The following is a 15,526-nucleotide window of genomic DNA, read 5'->3' on the forward strand; positions in this document are numbered from 1 at the left end:
TTGGCACTTGGTGTTGCCAAGTTAGTGTGTGTGTGTGTGTGTGTGTGTGTGTGTGTGTGCACGCGCGCACATGTGTGCATGAGCACGTGCGTGTTTGTCTATTTATTTTCATAAATGAGCAAAAGCAATTCAGTAGAGAAAAGAGAGTCTGTTACAAGGTGCATACACAGTTAGGATTGTTATGGCCTTGTTGTGAACTGACCCTTTTACTATTATAAAACATGCTTCTCTATGCCTGAGCATTTTTACACACTGTTTCCTTATTTGATATTCATATAGCCACCCCATCTTTTATTTTAATTAATGTTTTCATAAAATATCTTTAAAAAATTTTTTTACTTTTAACCTACTTATATATTTGAGGTGAGTTTTTTGGTAGACAGCATATACTTAATGAATATCTCTTTTTTAATGTGTTCTGACATTCTGTCTTTTAATTATGTTTAGAACATTTATATTACATATATATCTATTGATATGTTTATATTTAGAGCTACTGTTTTATTATTTGTTTTCTGTTTGTTACCTCTATTTTTCATGACTCTAATTTTCCTTTCTTTTCATCTGGGTTATTTGAACACTTTTTATTATTAAATTTAAATATGTCTGTTGTGCTTTTATATCTATTTTCTTATATAGGTTTTTATTTTGCTTTGCTTTGTCCTTTAGTGGTTGTTCTAAGGATTAAGTTATACGTACTTTACACAATCTGCTTAAAATCACTATATATCACTCCAAGTGCAATGTAGAAACTTTAGTTCCCTCACTTTTCACTTTTTGGTTTGTAATTTTCTCGTGTTTTACTTCTACTTTTTATTAAAGACTCCATCAGACAATCTCATAGTTGCATTCTCAGCTGTCCTGCTTATGTTAAGAGTTCTATTTCATTTAGCCAGATATTTACCTCTTTGATTTCTCTTCTTTCTTTACTGATATTCCTTGTTTCCTCCTTTCTGATGTTATTTATCTTCTCCTTGAAGAAATCCCTGTAGCCATCCTTTTTTAGAGTAGATCTGCAACAATTGTAGTTTTCCTATATATGAGAATGTATTCATTTCAGCTTTATTTTTGAAGGATATTTTTTCTGAATATAAACTTGTGGGTCAACAATTCTTTTCTTCAGGGATCTTAAAAATATTATTTTATTTTGTTCCAGATCCCATAATTTTTTCACAAGAATTCTGTAGTCATTTGAATCAATATTCTCCTATAACTGGGGCATCATTTTTTTTCTGGCTTATTTCTAGAAATTATTTTTGTCTCTGACCTTCAGCCGTTTTATTATGTATCTTGGGTATGGATTTCTTTGTATTTTTTCTGTTCAACATTTGCTAAGCTTCTTGAATCTGTGGGTTTATATCTTTCAAAAATTTGGGCGATTTTTAGCCATTATTTCACTATTTTTCTTTTTTTCTGCAGTGTTCATTTTCTTCTCCTCTTCTGGAATACCAAAGGCTTGAATGTTTGACTATTGAATGAAGAGTCTGTAAGTCTTGAAATGTTTATTTCTCTCATTTTTTCCATCTATCTTTAAGCTCACTGAATCATTCCTTTTTTATTTCAATTATGTTATTGAGCCTATTCAGTAAATATTTTTACTTAGGCTACTGTATTTTTCCAAAATGTCTGATTTAATTTAAATCCTATGAACATTGACTTTTTAAAATGTATTTTAAAAAATTAGTTTCAAGTTTATAGTACAATGGTTAGACATTTATGAAGTGATCCCCTCCTAGATGTTATTTTTTTAAAAAAGCAAGAAAAGTATCCAGTTCAAGCCATAATTTGGGACTAATTTTTTAATAGTACACTTTCAATGTCAGTTCTTTTTGTAGAGCTTTTTGGATCAATTCTATGTCTGAAAACAGGCTAGCAGCTTTTATCTTGATTCAGTTCTGTAAGTCTGTAGTTGGTCATTTCAGTTAGATCCACACACATGCAGCTTTTGGTGATTCCAGGATTTCTCAACCTCACATTTTGCTTTCCCAAGCTCCTGCCTTTCTGTGATTTCCTTGGTGTTTTCTGGTTTTCTCGGGATCTCTTCTTCAGTTGTCCAGCCAGAAATCTGGGGCTACAGTGAACCTGGTGTGTCATGAATTTCACAGGACTCCAGCAGCTTCCATGACCCAGGGGTTATAGGACACAGAGAGAAAAGGCAATGGTGGTTTACCTCATTCTCTTGGAACCACAAACCCTCATGTTGCTGAGGTAGTTTCTTCCGTTATAGAATTTTAGATGCCTTCAGACTCCCATTGCTAATGCAGTCACTACTGCTATACATGATTATCTGGACACTGGGGCATGAAAGAATGGAGAAAATATTTATTTTTATAAAAAGAATAACGGATATTTCCACCAGTCAGAATATTAGAATTCCTTTTCCTTCTTTAGAACTAGAGAGCTTTTCTTGGAGCTCTGTCTGTCCATGCTGAGGACCAGTTATGCATTTAGGGCTGCTTTGAATCTAGGTCAAGGAATACCAGAGTTGAGGGAGAGATGGTAACCTCACTATAGGTTCAGTGGTGCTTTGAAACGTGGCCTGCTTGAATACGACTCCTATTAATTACTTTTCGGAGTCCTCAAATAGGTGTTTTATGTCCTCTATCTAGGTGTAGTGTCATTGTTATATCTTCCCTGGAATTGAAACTCATCGAACTCACCTTTTTAGATGCTAAAACTAGTGTCCTATTTCTCTCCCCCCCCCCATCCCCCATTATTCCATGGTACTTTTTTTTAAAGCTTATTATGAAGGAATATCTCCTTTCTTATTTGTTAAGTGAAACTCACTAGTAATCTTATTCTGAGTATTGAATGTCGAATTTCCTAGAATTCGTACAACTTAGTCCATAACACCAGTTTTTAGTTGTTCTTACTCATTCTTTTGGAATCCCTGAAACTAAAACTCCAAGGGACTCCACCCCTTTTTTATCTAATACCGTCATAGGGACAGAGAACCTATCCTGTCTGGATGGTTGCTCACTCACATGCCTTATCTCACTTAACCATCCTTAACTGCTTCTTTGGTCTGTTTCTATGTCTGATGGAATACAAAAACAGTTTTCTTATTAAGTGCTACAAGATAGAGAAGCTCTTTATACGCCATTAGGTGCACTAAAGAATTTATCAAAGAGCTTCCCAAACAAGCAAACAAGAACAAGTCAGGGGAGAGGATAGAAAATCAACTTACCCCACTACACACTCCAACACAACCCGAACCACCCTCTTATAAAAATAACCGAAGGACACATAATTTAGTTTATCTTGAGATTTTGGTCATAACAAAGCTATTAATCCCTTACAACTCGAGGTAGATTGCAAAACATGGTACAAACTTACCATCTCTCATTATATATATGCTCTTTTCCAATGACTTTATGACTCTTCAAGAGATAAGTCTATTTTCCCACTGCTTAAATCTGGGTATACTCTGGGATTTGCTTTGGCCAACAGAATGGGGTGGATGGGGTACCCTGCCAGTTCCAAGTTTAGGCCAAGAGTCCTTGGATGCTTCTATTCACTCCCTGGGAACCCTCCTGAGCCATCATCCTGATGAGTTCAGGCTAGCCTGCAGAAGGATGAAATGCCATCCAAGCTGAGCTCAGTCTCCATCTGACCCAGAAGCTGACTTCAAACTCATGGGTGGGCCTGGCTTGTATCATCCGAAACAGATTCAGATCAGCAGAATTACCTAGTCGCCCCACAGACATAAGAACACTATTAGTGCTGTTGTGTGAAGTGCTGTTGTGTGAAGCAAGTGCCTTTTGGGTGGTCTATTATACAGCAAAATCTAATTGGTACATGAGACAAGAACTGCTTTTATTTATTGCCAAGTTCCTCCTTTCCTTTTCAAGCAGAGGTGGGGAGGGAAGCAGAATGTTTCTAACTGTTCTGCGTTTTTGGATACCCCGCTCTGCAGTTCCTAATCAAATGAATGGCAGTCCCTGCACCTTTATGAGCCTGCCAGTAACCATTAGCACAGCTCTAGGAAGCTGACGGGTTTTTTCATACAGTTTATGGCCCACATTCTGCCATTATAGCCATTATTGCCATCAGAATGCCACAGTGCATGGATCCCTGTCTTCGGCATACATTTTCCTTCTGAGAGAAAAAAAGGAGATTGACTTACACAGAATGACTTTGTTGATGTGAAGGAGAAAAAGAAGCCTGCGTTTGAGACTGTGCACACAGTGCCATCCGGGCTCAGATTTTGTATTCTCAGCCCTAATTAGCTCTTTTGGAGCAGATTGTTTGCAGTGAGCTCCAGAAAATTGAGTATGATTTACTTGAAGCAAACAGGGTTCAGTTGTTAACCTTCCCATCTTTAACAGGGCAACATCTTAAGGATGAACAATAATAAACAAGGAAGCTTGTCAATAAGAATCAAGAGTATGTGAGAACCCAATTTTATGCCCAAAACAAGTCTCTGGAGAACAAAAAATTACTTTTCTAGTATGAAGTGACTATGCAAAAGGTGCTATAAGAGAAGATCATCTCAATTCAAAGCTGATTATTCAGTTTTGGGGTGTCAAACACAAAGCAAATGACGTCCCCATTCTTTAGCAGAAATTAGTGAATAATTGGTAATCAGGACAATGCAATAACAAGATTTCAGACTTCATTGAGACATGAGGATGTTCTGCTAAAATTGTGTTTTAAATGGAGTCTTAGGCATGAACTGTGCCGTTTACAAAACAGGCAGTTAGCGTGAGGTGTGGGAGCCTACTCAGACGCTTCTGTCTGCAATAGGGGGGCCCATGTTCTGTTCTGAAAGGGAAGCTAGAGCCAATCCCTGCCACTGCTTGCACTCTCCTAGGAGAGCCTCACACACTGAATCACACTTTGCTCAGCATGTTGCCCTTCCTCATGCCTTAGCGTGCTGTCTGTCCTCTCCATTGGGTCTCTCATTCCTGACCCTCATAGTGTGGCAAATTCCTGCTAATCTTTAAAGTTCTAATCAAATCATCTCCTTAGCAAAGGAGAATGAATCCCTCCTTCATCTCAGTTTCCCAGGCAAATTTTCCATCTGGGTTTCCAAGAGACTGACTACAAGCCACTGAAAGGTAAAACCTGAGCCCTAATTTCTGTAGCTTGGGCTCTAAAGTCCGAGCCATTTGGTATAAATTCAGGAGAGTAGAGGTTGTGGTGAACCACTGGACTCCCTACTCAAGGATGTGTTCTTCCAGGGGAAGTTTGCTAAGTTTCAGGTCTGACAAATCAGTTTAAAAAATACATTTTGTCTATCCACAAATATTTTAAATTTTGATACTGTCAGATTGTTCAAGAAGTATCAATTTCTATTTTTATGTAGGAGTATTAATTTCCTTACCTTATCGAAGTACTATTTTTTCCCTCAATTTTTATTGCACTAAAATACAACAGAATTTTCCATATTAACAATTTTAAGCGTACAGTTTAGTGGCATTAAGTCCCCTTAAAATGTTGTACAACTATCACCATTATCTGTTTCCAAAATTTTTTCAGTATTTCAATAGAAACTCTGTAATCATTAATCAATACTCCCATTCTGACCTCACTCTAGCCCCAGGTAACCACTAATCTACTTTCCCTCTGTATGAATTTACCCATTCTAGATATTTCGTATAAGAGAATCATATAATATTTGTTTTTCTGTGTCTGGCTTATTTCACTTAGCATGATATTTTCAGAATTCCCTTTTATGGCTGAAAAATGTGTCATTTGTGTATATACCACATTTTATTTATCTATTCATCTGTTGATGGGCATGGGTTATTTCACTTTGGGGCTATTGTAAATAGTGTTGCAATGAATATTTATGTATTATTCAAATCCCTGAATTCCATTCTTTGGATATGTACATAACAGTATAATTGCTGGGTTATATGATAATTTTATGTTTAACTTTTTGAGGAACTGACAAATTTTTCTATAGTAGTTATATCATTTTGAATTCCCACCAGCAAAGGACAGAGTTCCAATTTCTCCATATCTTCACCAACATTTAATTTTCATTTTTTGAATTATAGTCATTCTAATTGATGTAAAGTGGTATCTTATTGTGGTTGGTTTGCATTTGTCAGATTGTTGATTTTTTCCCCCCAAAGTATCAACTTTTGGTTTTGTTAGTTATCTTAATTGTTTTTCTATTTCCTATTTCAATTATTTCCTACTTGTCCTAGCTTTGAGTTTAGTTTGCTCTTTTTTTTTTTTTTTTTCTAGTTTCTTGAGTTCTAAAGTCAGGCTATTAATTTAAGATCTTATATAATGTAGGCATTTATAGCTGTGAATTTCCTTCTGAGCATTGCCTTTGCTGTATATCATAAATATTGCTATGTTCTGTTTCATTTTCATTCATTTCTACCTATTTTCTAATTTTCTTTGAATTTCTTCTTTGACCCATTGTCTGTTTAAGAGTGTCATGTAATTTCCACATATTTGAGAATTATCCAGTTTTCTTCCTGTTAATGAATTTCAGCTTTATTCATTGTAGTTAGGAAAGATACTTGGCATGATTTCAATCTTTTAAAATATATTGAGACTCGTTTTGTGACCTAATATATGCTCTATTCTGGATAATGTTCCATGTGCACTTGAGAATGCATATTCTGCTATTGCTGAGGGGAGTATTCTGTATATGTCTGTTATGTTTAGTGGTTTATAAAATAGTGTCAATTCCTATATTTTCTTATTGGTTTTCTGTCTAGAACATTTATCCATTATTGAAATGAGGTTATCGAAGTCTTCAAATGTTATTTTAGAAATGTTTATTTCTAAATTCACTTTAATTCTGTTAGTTTGCTTTATGTATTTTAGAGCTCAGTTGTTTAGTGTATAGATATGTTTATAATTGTCTTATCTTCTTCAAGAATGAATTATTGAAGGCCATAATCATCCATTTGTTAACTAACTTTTTCAAATTATTTTTGCAATGAATGTGTTCCTTGTTATTTGAGGTCATTGACATCTCTTTATTTTAGTTTGTATTTGCAAGGTATTTTGACAGAGATATCCTTAAATATCAGGAGTATCAGGAGCTAATCACTATTATCAATCTAGGGAGTGAAAAATATTATCTCGTTTTTATTTTTATTTGTCTGTTAATTTGTGAGGTTGTGTCTCTCTTCTTAAGTTATTTAGGTACTTTGCCAGAGGGTTAGGTTTTTTATTTCTTATTTGGTTATAGACTTTTTTTGTATAGTCTTCGTATGAATTGTTTATTACACATGTTACAATTATTTTCTCCCTCTGCCAATTTTATTTTAATATTGTTTATGGTGCCTGTATTAGAAATAATTTAATGACTTTTACATAAACTTAAGAATATTTTCTCCTATGGCTTTGAAGTTTATGCCTTGCTTCATAAAGCCTTTCTTATAAATATTTTCTATAGTAAATCTAATTTCTTGTGTATTAGCCTGTTAAATAAACATGCATTAATAAATAAATATTATTTAAATAAATAAAATGTGTATTAAGATATTTAATTAAGTAAATATTTACATGTTCGATTCCCTTATGTCATCCTCTTGATTTTCTTCATTTGTCTGGTAATTTTTTTTCATCTTTCTGGGATTCCATTTTTCTTTATAAAATGCAGCCTGCTTTCAGTGACCATGGGAATAGTATGGATTAAGCGCATTAGTGTGACTCATCAATGGCTGGCATTTGGAAGGACCATATTCTTTGTTCCTTCAGGATGTCACCACACATCTTAGCATTTCTTAGCCTCTCCCACACAAGCATCCTCTTCTCTGCCCAAAAGTTTCTGTCACCAAAGCAGGAAGGATCAACTGGTATGAATTTCATTCTATCAAAAATCACTGTAATAGTCAATCTTAACATTCCTTCTTGCTTTTAATATCTTTAATCTCTAAGTTGCAAAACCCCTAGAAACGTTTCTGCTTTTTTACAACTATCTTTTTCTTTGTGTTCTTTGATCTGTGGTCGCCTCTGTCAAGCTAATTCTTTTTGCATTCTACTTTCAGATTCTTCACTTGATCTTAGCGAAAAGGCCAAGAAGCAATCATGGATTCTTCAGGTTTGATTCACCTATGAGATTCTTTATTGTTTACTTCTAATGTTATACTTTTTTCACATTTTCTCTAGGAAATAAAAACATAGGCATGACCTCATGTGAAAACAACTTAAGTGAGTGGAAGTTCCAGAGGGTTGGATGATACAGAGAACAATAAAAATGTCCGTGATGAACCTCAGGTTCATAGTATACTATTAATAAGACATGACAAGATGCAACCCTCAACCAAGGAATTAAAAGACCTTTTGATGAGCAATTATCCATTCTAAGCATACAGTGTTAGTTACCCCTGAATGACTCCCAGAAATTCAACTATATTTTTAAATTTATTCATCTATAAAAGTGAGTGAAGAAGATGCTAATGTTTCCTTTAACAGTTTAAAAAGAGTTAAGAGAGAAATTAGAATCTAAATAAAACTTCTGAAGTGGGAAGTAATTCAGATGTAATTCTCAATACATTCACATTCATTTAACAATAGCTCACCATTTCAGATTTCAGTCTACATTCAAGTATGTCTGCATGTTTTCAGGACTCGGTAGGTTTATAATTTATTATTTTTCCTAGGTTCTAATCCATATCATATCTCTGAGTTACTTCTGAGCAAATGTCTTTTCTGTTCTGTGCTTCAATAAATCCCACTGTGGAATTGGGTTTACAGTAGAAACTGCTTGAAAAAAGAAATGAGTTCAAAACTTGAAATAAGTTTCCTCAGGTAAAAACAAGTTTTTTTTCCTCCCTAAAGAACCTCGTTGAGCATGTGTCCACTCTTAAGGCAAGTAAGCTTGGACTTGAAAATAATTGACCAAGATACGCCATGAGGAACTGCCTCGGCCCCCAAGGGAAATCAATCAAGGGCAATTGAGAGGTTATGATGTGCTTACTTCCCCTGTGGGATGTGGAAGGTATTTCCTGAATCATGGTGGGAGATCAATTTTTTGTTCATTTCTTTCAGTGCCAATCCTTAGGAGTAGAAGCATTGTTTCTTGACCCCTCTCTAGGTAGAATCGATCTTTCCTTCTTCTGCATTCACCCAGAATTTTGTACGCTGCTTGTTTCAGCCTTTTTGAAGTTCAAGGAAATGCAGCTAAAAGAATGTGGGCCTTGGGGACCCAGAAATGTAGCTTTAAGTCCTGTCTCTGCTACTAATTAACTGCATAAGTTGTTTTCCAGGCATCACAGTAGGTTAGGGGTGACAACAATTATCTCTTAGGCTGTTGTGAGAGTTAAATGTGCCACTGAATGAAAATCCCCCAGTGAAGTGTCTGGCACCTGATAGGCATACAGTCAGTAACAGGATGGCATTTCTGCCACGGGGTGAGAGAGAGAAGTTGGGTCACAACCTCCCTCTATGTAGCCTAAAAGATATGAACAAAAATAGACATCCTATTGCTGCATCAGCCACCATCAAACACATAAAATAGCACAGCTTCACACAACAAGGTTTAAAAAGTGTAAATCAGAGAACGAAAAGAAAAAAAGAGTGTAAAAAATACCCAAAGCTCGACAATGTTTCTAATAATATTTCTACCCATAAGCAACGCAGAGGGAAAAGTAGGTGGGTGGGGCAAGACTGAAAAATCTTGCCCGTATGCTCCAAGTAAAAAGTCGATTAAGGTCAAGAGGTGTTCAAGGAGGTCAATTATCATTATCATAGCTCTGAATGTGTTAGTGCGGTTATATGGGAGGAAAAAAAAAAACTGTGAAAGTGAGAATGGAAGGTATTAAGTTATTTTTATTTGCAGATATAATTGTATACTATTAGAACTCATAAAAATTGTCTGAAAAACTATTAGAACTAAAAAGAATTTAGAAAATTCCTTGGTTGCAAAATTTATAGCAAACTCATTAATTTTGTTATATTATATACCAAATGCAAACAGAAAATTTAGTGAAGGGAACATCCCATTTACAATACCAAAAAAAAACAGATAAAAAAACAAAACTAGGAACAAAAAAATTCAAGGTTTATGTGAAGGAAACTTTAGAACTCTTCTGAGGGTTATAAAAGAAGACAGAAAATAGTCATAACTTAGAAAGTCTCAATATAACATCTTTAAACATAAAGATGTTATTTTCTAAAATTAATCTACAAAGCCTATGCCATCCAAATTAGAATACCAAAGAGATATTTTAAAGAAAACTTTAAAAATGATTTTTTTGAGAAATACATGTACAAAATTGCTATCATGATTCTAAAAAATAAGGAAAAAAATAGATTCAGTGGAATAAAATCCAGAATTTAGGGAATATTCATCCAGTTATATACATGAATATGTTATATATGATAAAAGATGACATTTTATTCAGTGGGAAAAATGGATTAGTTAAAAGATGGTGCTGTGAAAATTGAATTGACTTTGTGGAAAAAATAAACCTGGATGGCTACTTCAATCTCAACATGAATTCGAGATCTATTAATCATATAAATGTAAAAATTAAAATCTTAGAAGTATTATAAGAAAATATGGACATCAAAAATGTCATTGAATTTGTAAAGAAAATATTGATAATGACTAGTAAAAATTACAAACTAGAACATGACAAAAACATGATATAATGAAAAACAAAAAAAAATCACAAAATATGTGCAGTATGTACAATTGTCTTGTAGAAATGATTAATAAATATTCCACCCATATAGCAATTATTTTACAGAAAATAAAACAAATTACTACATAAAAGTACTCAGCCTCAGTTACACAAAACAAATAAAAATAAAATTGGATAGTGTTTATACCTATCTAATTGGAAAAAGTGAATATAATTGTTAATGCTAATTCTAACAAAGGTCATGGAATATGGCCACTATCATTTGATTGAAATCCAAATGATACCACCTTGGAGAGTGATTTGGTAATATCTGAGACAATTTCATTTTTATTTATTTATTTATTATTTTTTACTTTTATTTTTTTTGGTGGAGGCAACCCTTGGTTGACCTCACAGATTGCAAGAACCTTGTCAGTTTATAATCCCTTATTTCTTAAGGCCTCTAGCACCTGGTCTTCCTAGGTAGTCTCCCATCTAAGTACTAACCCGGCCCAACACTGCTTAGCTTCCAAGACCAGATGAGATTGGGCTTGTTTAATGTGGCATGGCTGTAGACTATCTGAGACCATTTTAAATGCACACACCCTTTCACCCAACAATTCCATTATCAGAAAATTGCCCTAAGAACATTCTTGCAAAACTACTCAATAATATGGAATATGGTTTTTAACAGTTATAAAATGACATAAATATTATCTATGGAATACTGGTCAAATATAATATATCTAAGTAATAAAATCATACACAGCTTTAAAAATTGTGTTATGTTGATATTTACTATTAATAGATTTTGAAAATCTTTTAATAAATGACAAAAGCAAGGTAAAGATCAGTTGCACTGATTGATCCCTTTTGTGTAGATAAACTTTGTGTGCACATATGTGTGTTTCGTACTTGCCTGTTTAGTTGGAAGAAGATTCCAGAAAATTTTGGTACTTTGTTTATGTTTCTAAAGTTATTGGGGATTGGATAAATGAGAAGCTAACTTTTTAAAAAATACGGATTTTTGTAATGCAGCAGTGTTAGATTTACAGCAAAATTAAGTGGAAAGTATAGACATGTCCTGTTTATCCCCTCATCTCTAATGCACACAGCCTCCCCCAGCATCATCAGCTCATAGCAGAGTGATACATTTGTTACGATTGAATCAGCACTGACACATTGTTATCAACCAAAGTCCATAGTTTGCCCTGGGGTTCATTCTTGGTGTTGGACATTCTATGGGTTTTGTACAAATAATGACATACATCCACAATTATAGTATCATACAGAATACATTCACTGCCATAAAAATCCCCCGTGCTCCACTTATTCATCCCTCTCTCCGCTCAAACCCCAGGCAGTAGCACGTCTTTTTACTGTTGCCATAGTTTCACCTTTTCAAGAATATCTTAATTGTTGGAAATGGACAGTATGTACTTTATTGAGATTGGTTTTTTTTTTCTGTTCACATCTTTTGCTCATTTTAAAGTCAGAGCTCTCATTTTCTTATTTTTGAGTTTTAAGAGATCTTTGAGTAGTTTTTGGGTAACAGTGCTTTCAGTCCATCTTCTGCAATATTTCTCCTAGTCTATGGCTTGTCTTCTCATTGTTTTGACAATATCATTCACAGAGCAGAAGTTTTTAATTTTAATAAAGTTCAACTTATCAATCTTTCACTGTTTAAGCTTTTGATGCTATATCTAAAATGTCATCTCTGAACCTAAGGTCATCTAGATTTTCTACTATGTTTATATTCTAAGAGTTTCAAAGGTGTTTCCTAGTTTTGCACTTTATAATTGAGTCTATTATCAATTTTGAGATAATTTTTGTGAAGAGTGTAAGACCTGTGACTAGATTCTTTTTCTTTCTTCTTCTCTTTCTTCTTTGCATATGGATGTTCAGTTTTTCCAGTACCATTTATTGACAAGACCATCTTTTCTCCATTTAATCGCCTTTGCTCTTTTGTCAAATATCAGTTTACTGAATCTGTGTGTGTCTATTTGGGGGCTCTCTATTTTGTTCCAGTGATCTATTCGATCTTTTCCCAATGCCACCACACTGTATTTATTGCTATAGCTTTAAGAGTATGTCTTGAAGGTGGATAATAATGTCAGTCCTCCGACTTCATTTTTTTATTTCAATATTGCATTGGCTGTTGCATTACTTTACCAGGGTTGTCATAACCAAATTTCACAGAGTGGGTGGCTGAGACCACAGAAAGTTATTATCTCAGAGTTCTGAATACTGCAAGTTCAAGATCAAGTAGCCAATGGCAGAGTGTGTTTCCTCTGAGACCTCTCTCCTTGTCATGCGCATGGCTACTCTTTTGTGATCTCTTCACATGATTTTTCATGTGGACTTGTACAATCCTCTGTATGCCCTATTCTCCTTTTATAAGGACATCAGCCAGTCAGATTAGGTTAAGTTCAATTCTAAAAACTTCATTTTAAGTTAATTATCTCTTTAAAGGCCCTTAAAAGAAGGAGACATTTGGACACACTGAGAGACAGAAAAAATATGTGTGCACAGAGGAATGTGAGAATGCAGCAGGAAGGTGGCCTTTTATAAACCCAAGAGACATGCTTCAGACATGCCTACACCTTGATCTTGGACTTCTAGCCTCCAGAACTGTAGAAAGCAAACTTCTGTTGTTGGAGTCACCCAGTGCGTGGTATTTTGTTATGGTAACCCCAGCAAAATGATGTACCTCGTATCCTGCAACCAACCTTGTTATAATTGCTTATTAGTTCCAGAGTTTTTATTTTTATTTTTGGTAATTCTTTTTGGATTTTCTACTTTTATTAATGTTTTCTGAATTAAAAAAAAAACTATGTATTTTAAACTAAATAATCATTCTTCTTCCCTGAATTGTGGTATATCTCCTTCATACAAATATGTACATATAAAGGGAATGATGTTTAGCATATGTGTTTAATGTATTGATTAGAATTCTATAGATTGGTTTTGCTACCAGTTTTCTAAGTCTTGGTGAAAATGACCCTTAAGGAGATAAGAAAGAATTGCTGAAACATGTAGAAAATAAAGAAAAAATGGAAGCTCTTGCAAAGAGGATCCATCTTTTGCCAACTGATCCTGGAGAGGAAATTCACCCATGAGCTCCATTCCACAGATGAAAGGGCCAGGTTTTACAGAACATAGCAAATGGAGATTCTACTTTATGACTTTTTCAAGTTTACTGTTATAATCCTCTGATGCTCATCTTCCAGTGTGTTCTTGTCTAAGGGGGCATGAGCATAGGACAAGGGCAACTGCCTGCAAGGCTTCCTCTAGTTAAAGATCAAAATGGAAAAATATCTGGCACATACAGGAGGAAGGTAATGGTAGCTGTTAAACTCAATATATATATATATTTTTCTTATTGGGTAAATTGTTTCTATTAGAGCTGGATTATATACATCCTTATGCTCAAGGCTAACGGTTAATCAGAATGTAACCCAGAGTTTGACACATAGTTGGTACTCAAAATTATGTATCCGTGTATGAACAGGAGCTATGCATGTTAGATTTGGACTATTTTTTTAAAGCCTTATTCTTTTAAAGATGTCTACGTGGCTTCGTTGCCTCTAGACCTGAACAAAGAAGACTGTTTTTATGTGCTGATGAAGCAGACATCTCATAGTTTGTCACAGATGACTAAAACAAATGTCTGCCTTAATAAAAAGAGAAATTATTTATATGACTAAAAATAATCTAGAAACTACAAAATTATTTCCTGACGAAGAAAGACTTTATGAATTATTGTCAGTTTGAAATGTCTTTATTGTATCACCCCTTCCCTGCTTTTTGAAAGAGCAAGAGAGTAAAAAGAATATGGCAGATTTAATGGCATTTTTTAATCTATTAGACTGACAAATCAAGTTTTCTGAAATACAGTTCCCTGGATTTTGAAGTTAAAACAAATTGAAAAAGAACTCTGGTTAGAACTTCTCTGGGTAAAGCAAATTGTAGCCATAGAAAGGCAACTCGTACCTGTGGAATTCTAAAAATAAAACCATTCACTCAACTGGCATCAAACATTGAACAAGATGTCTTCTTGTAGAAGGCCAAGCCCAACTAAACCTTAAAGACTTTAAGACTTTTCCTCCACAATCCATCCTCTTGTCCATAAACGTGAAGTAAATGTGTACTTAAAATCGCCTCTCAAAGAAACTGAGTGCTTCTGAGGCACAAGCATCATCTAACTTCTTTCTAATAGCAGGTACTAGGGGGAAAGCCTGCTGCCCAGGAAGTTGTGAGAGTCTCTGGTAGGATGCAGTCAGAGAATATTGTTTCTATTGATATTTATTTTTATCTAATTTTTAACATTTCTATTTTATATTTATTTTATAAAAATTTGTTCTATGAATACACTAGCAAATATTGATAATTCATAATAAGCATGAACCTGAGATATGATCTTATTTTGGTGGGGGCTGTTTTTCTGATAAAGGCACATGTTAAAATCATTCTGGAAACCACTGGGTATAACTGGTATTGTGTCTTATGCACCATCTTTTTAAAAAAAATCATCAGTGCATAACAATGGGCTTGGAACAGTGTAGCATTCTAGTAGGTGTGTAGATAGAAGTATGATGTTTGGAGAAAGAAGTTGTTGAGGCTTCTTCCCAGTTATCAGTTAAACCATTACAAAATCTGGAGCTAATAGAGTCCTTGCAGTCAAAATTCTGTCTGGTAAGAGCAGAATTATAAGCAAAGCAAAACGGATATTATTTCTCTTGCCATTTAATCTGGCAACTGGAACACCCTTGCCTCTTCTAATTTACTCTTTTTTTTTTTTTCAAAATTGTAGGAAGCTACTGGTGGATAGGTGATGTTTTGCTTGAGGCTTTTGTGACCTTTATGCCAATTATCTTATTCTGAACAAAAAAGTTAATAAGAATTATGTTTTGCAAAAAAGATTGGGAATTTTAGATATCAACGTAAGTGCCCTATTGCTCATCCATGAAATTTCATCAAAG

The 15,526-nt window shown here is 34.4% G+C and overlaps 1 long non-coding RNA gene and 1 pseudogene across 1 annotated transcript in view; one reads left to right on the forward strand and one right to left on the reverse strand.

Moving 5' to 3' along the window:
- LOC118601651 overlaps positions 1–15,526 on the forward strand; it is a 343,923-nt gene that overhangs the window by 95,742 nt on the left and 232,655 nt on the right. Inside the window, exon 2 of the long non-coding RNA XR_004950452.1 lies at positions 1,420–1,486. This is a non-coding gene — a long non-coding RNA (uncharacterized LOC118601651). The remainder of the gene's footprint in view (positions 1–1,419; positions 1,487–15,526) is intronic.
- LOC118602615 lies at positions 11,003–11,121 on the reverse strand (annotated as a pseudogene).

Source organism: Rousettus aegyptiacus, unplaced genomic scaffold (assembly GCF_014176215.1).
Source record: "Rousettus aegyptiacus isolate mRouAeg1 unplaced genomic scaffold, mRouAeg1.p scaffold_m13_p_4, whole genome shotgun sequence".
In the NCBI taxonomy this organism is placed as follows: Eukaryota; Metazoa; Chordata; class Mammalia; order Chiroptera; family Pteropodidae; genus Rousettus; species Rousettus aegyptiacus.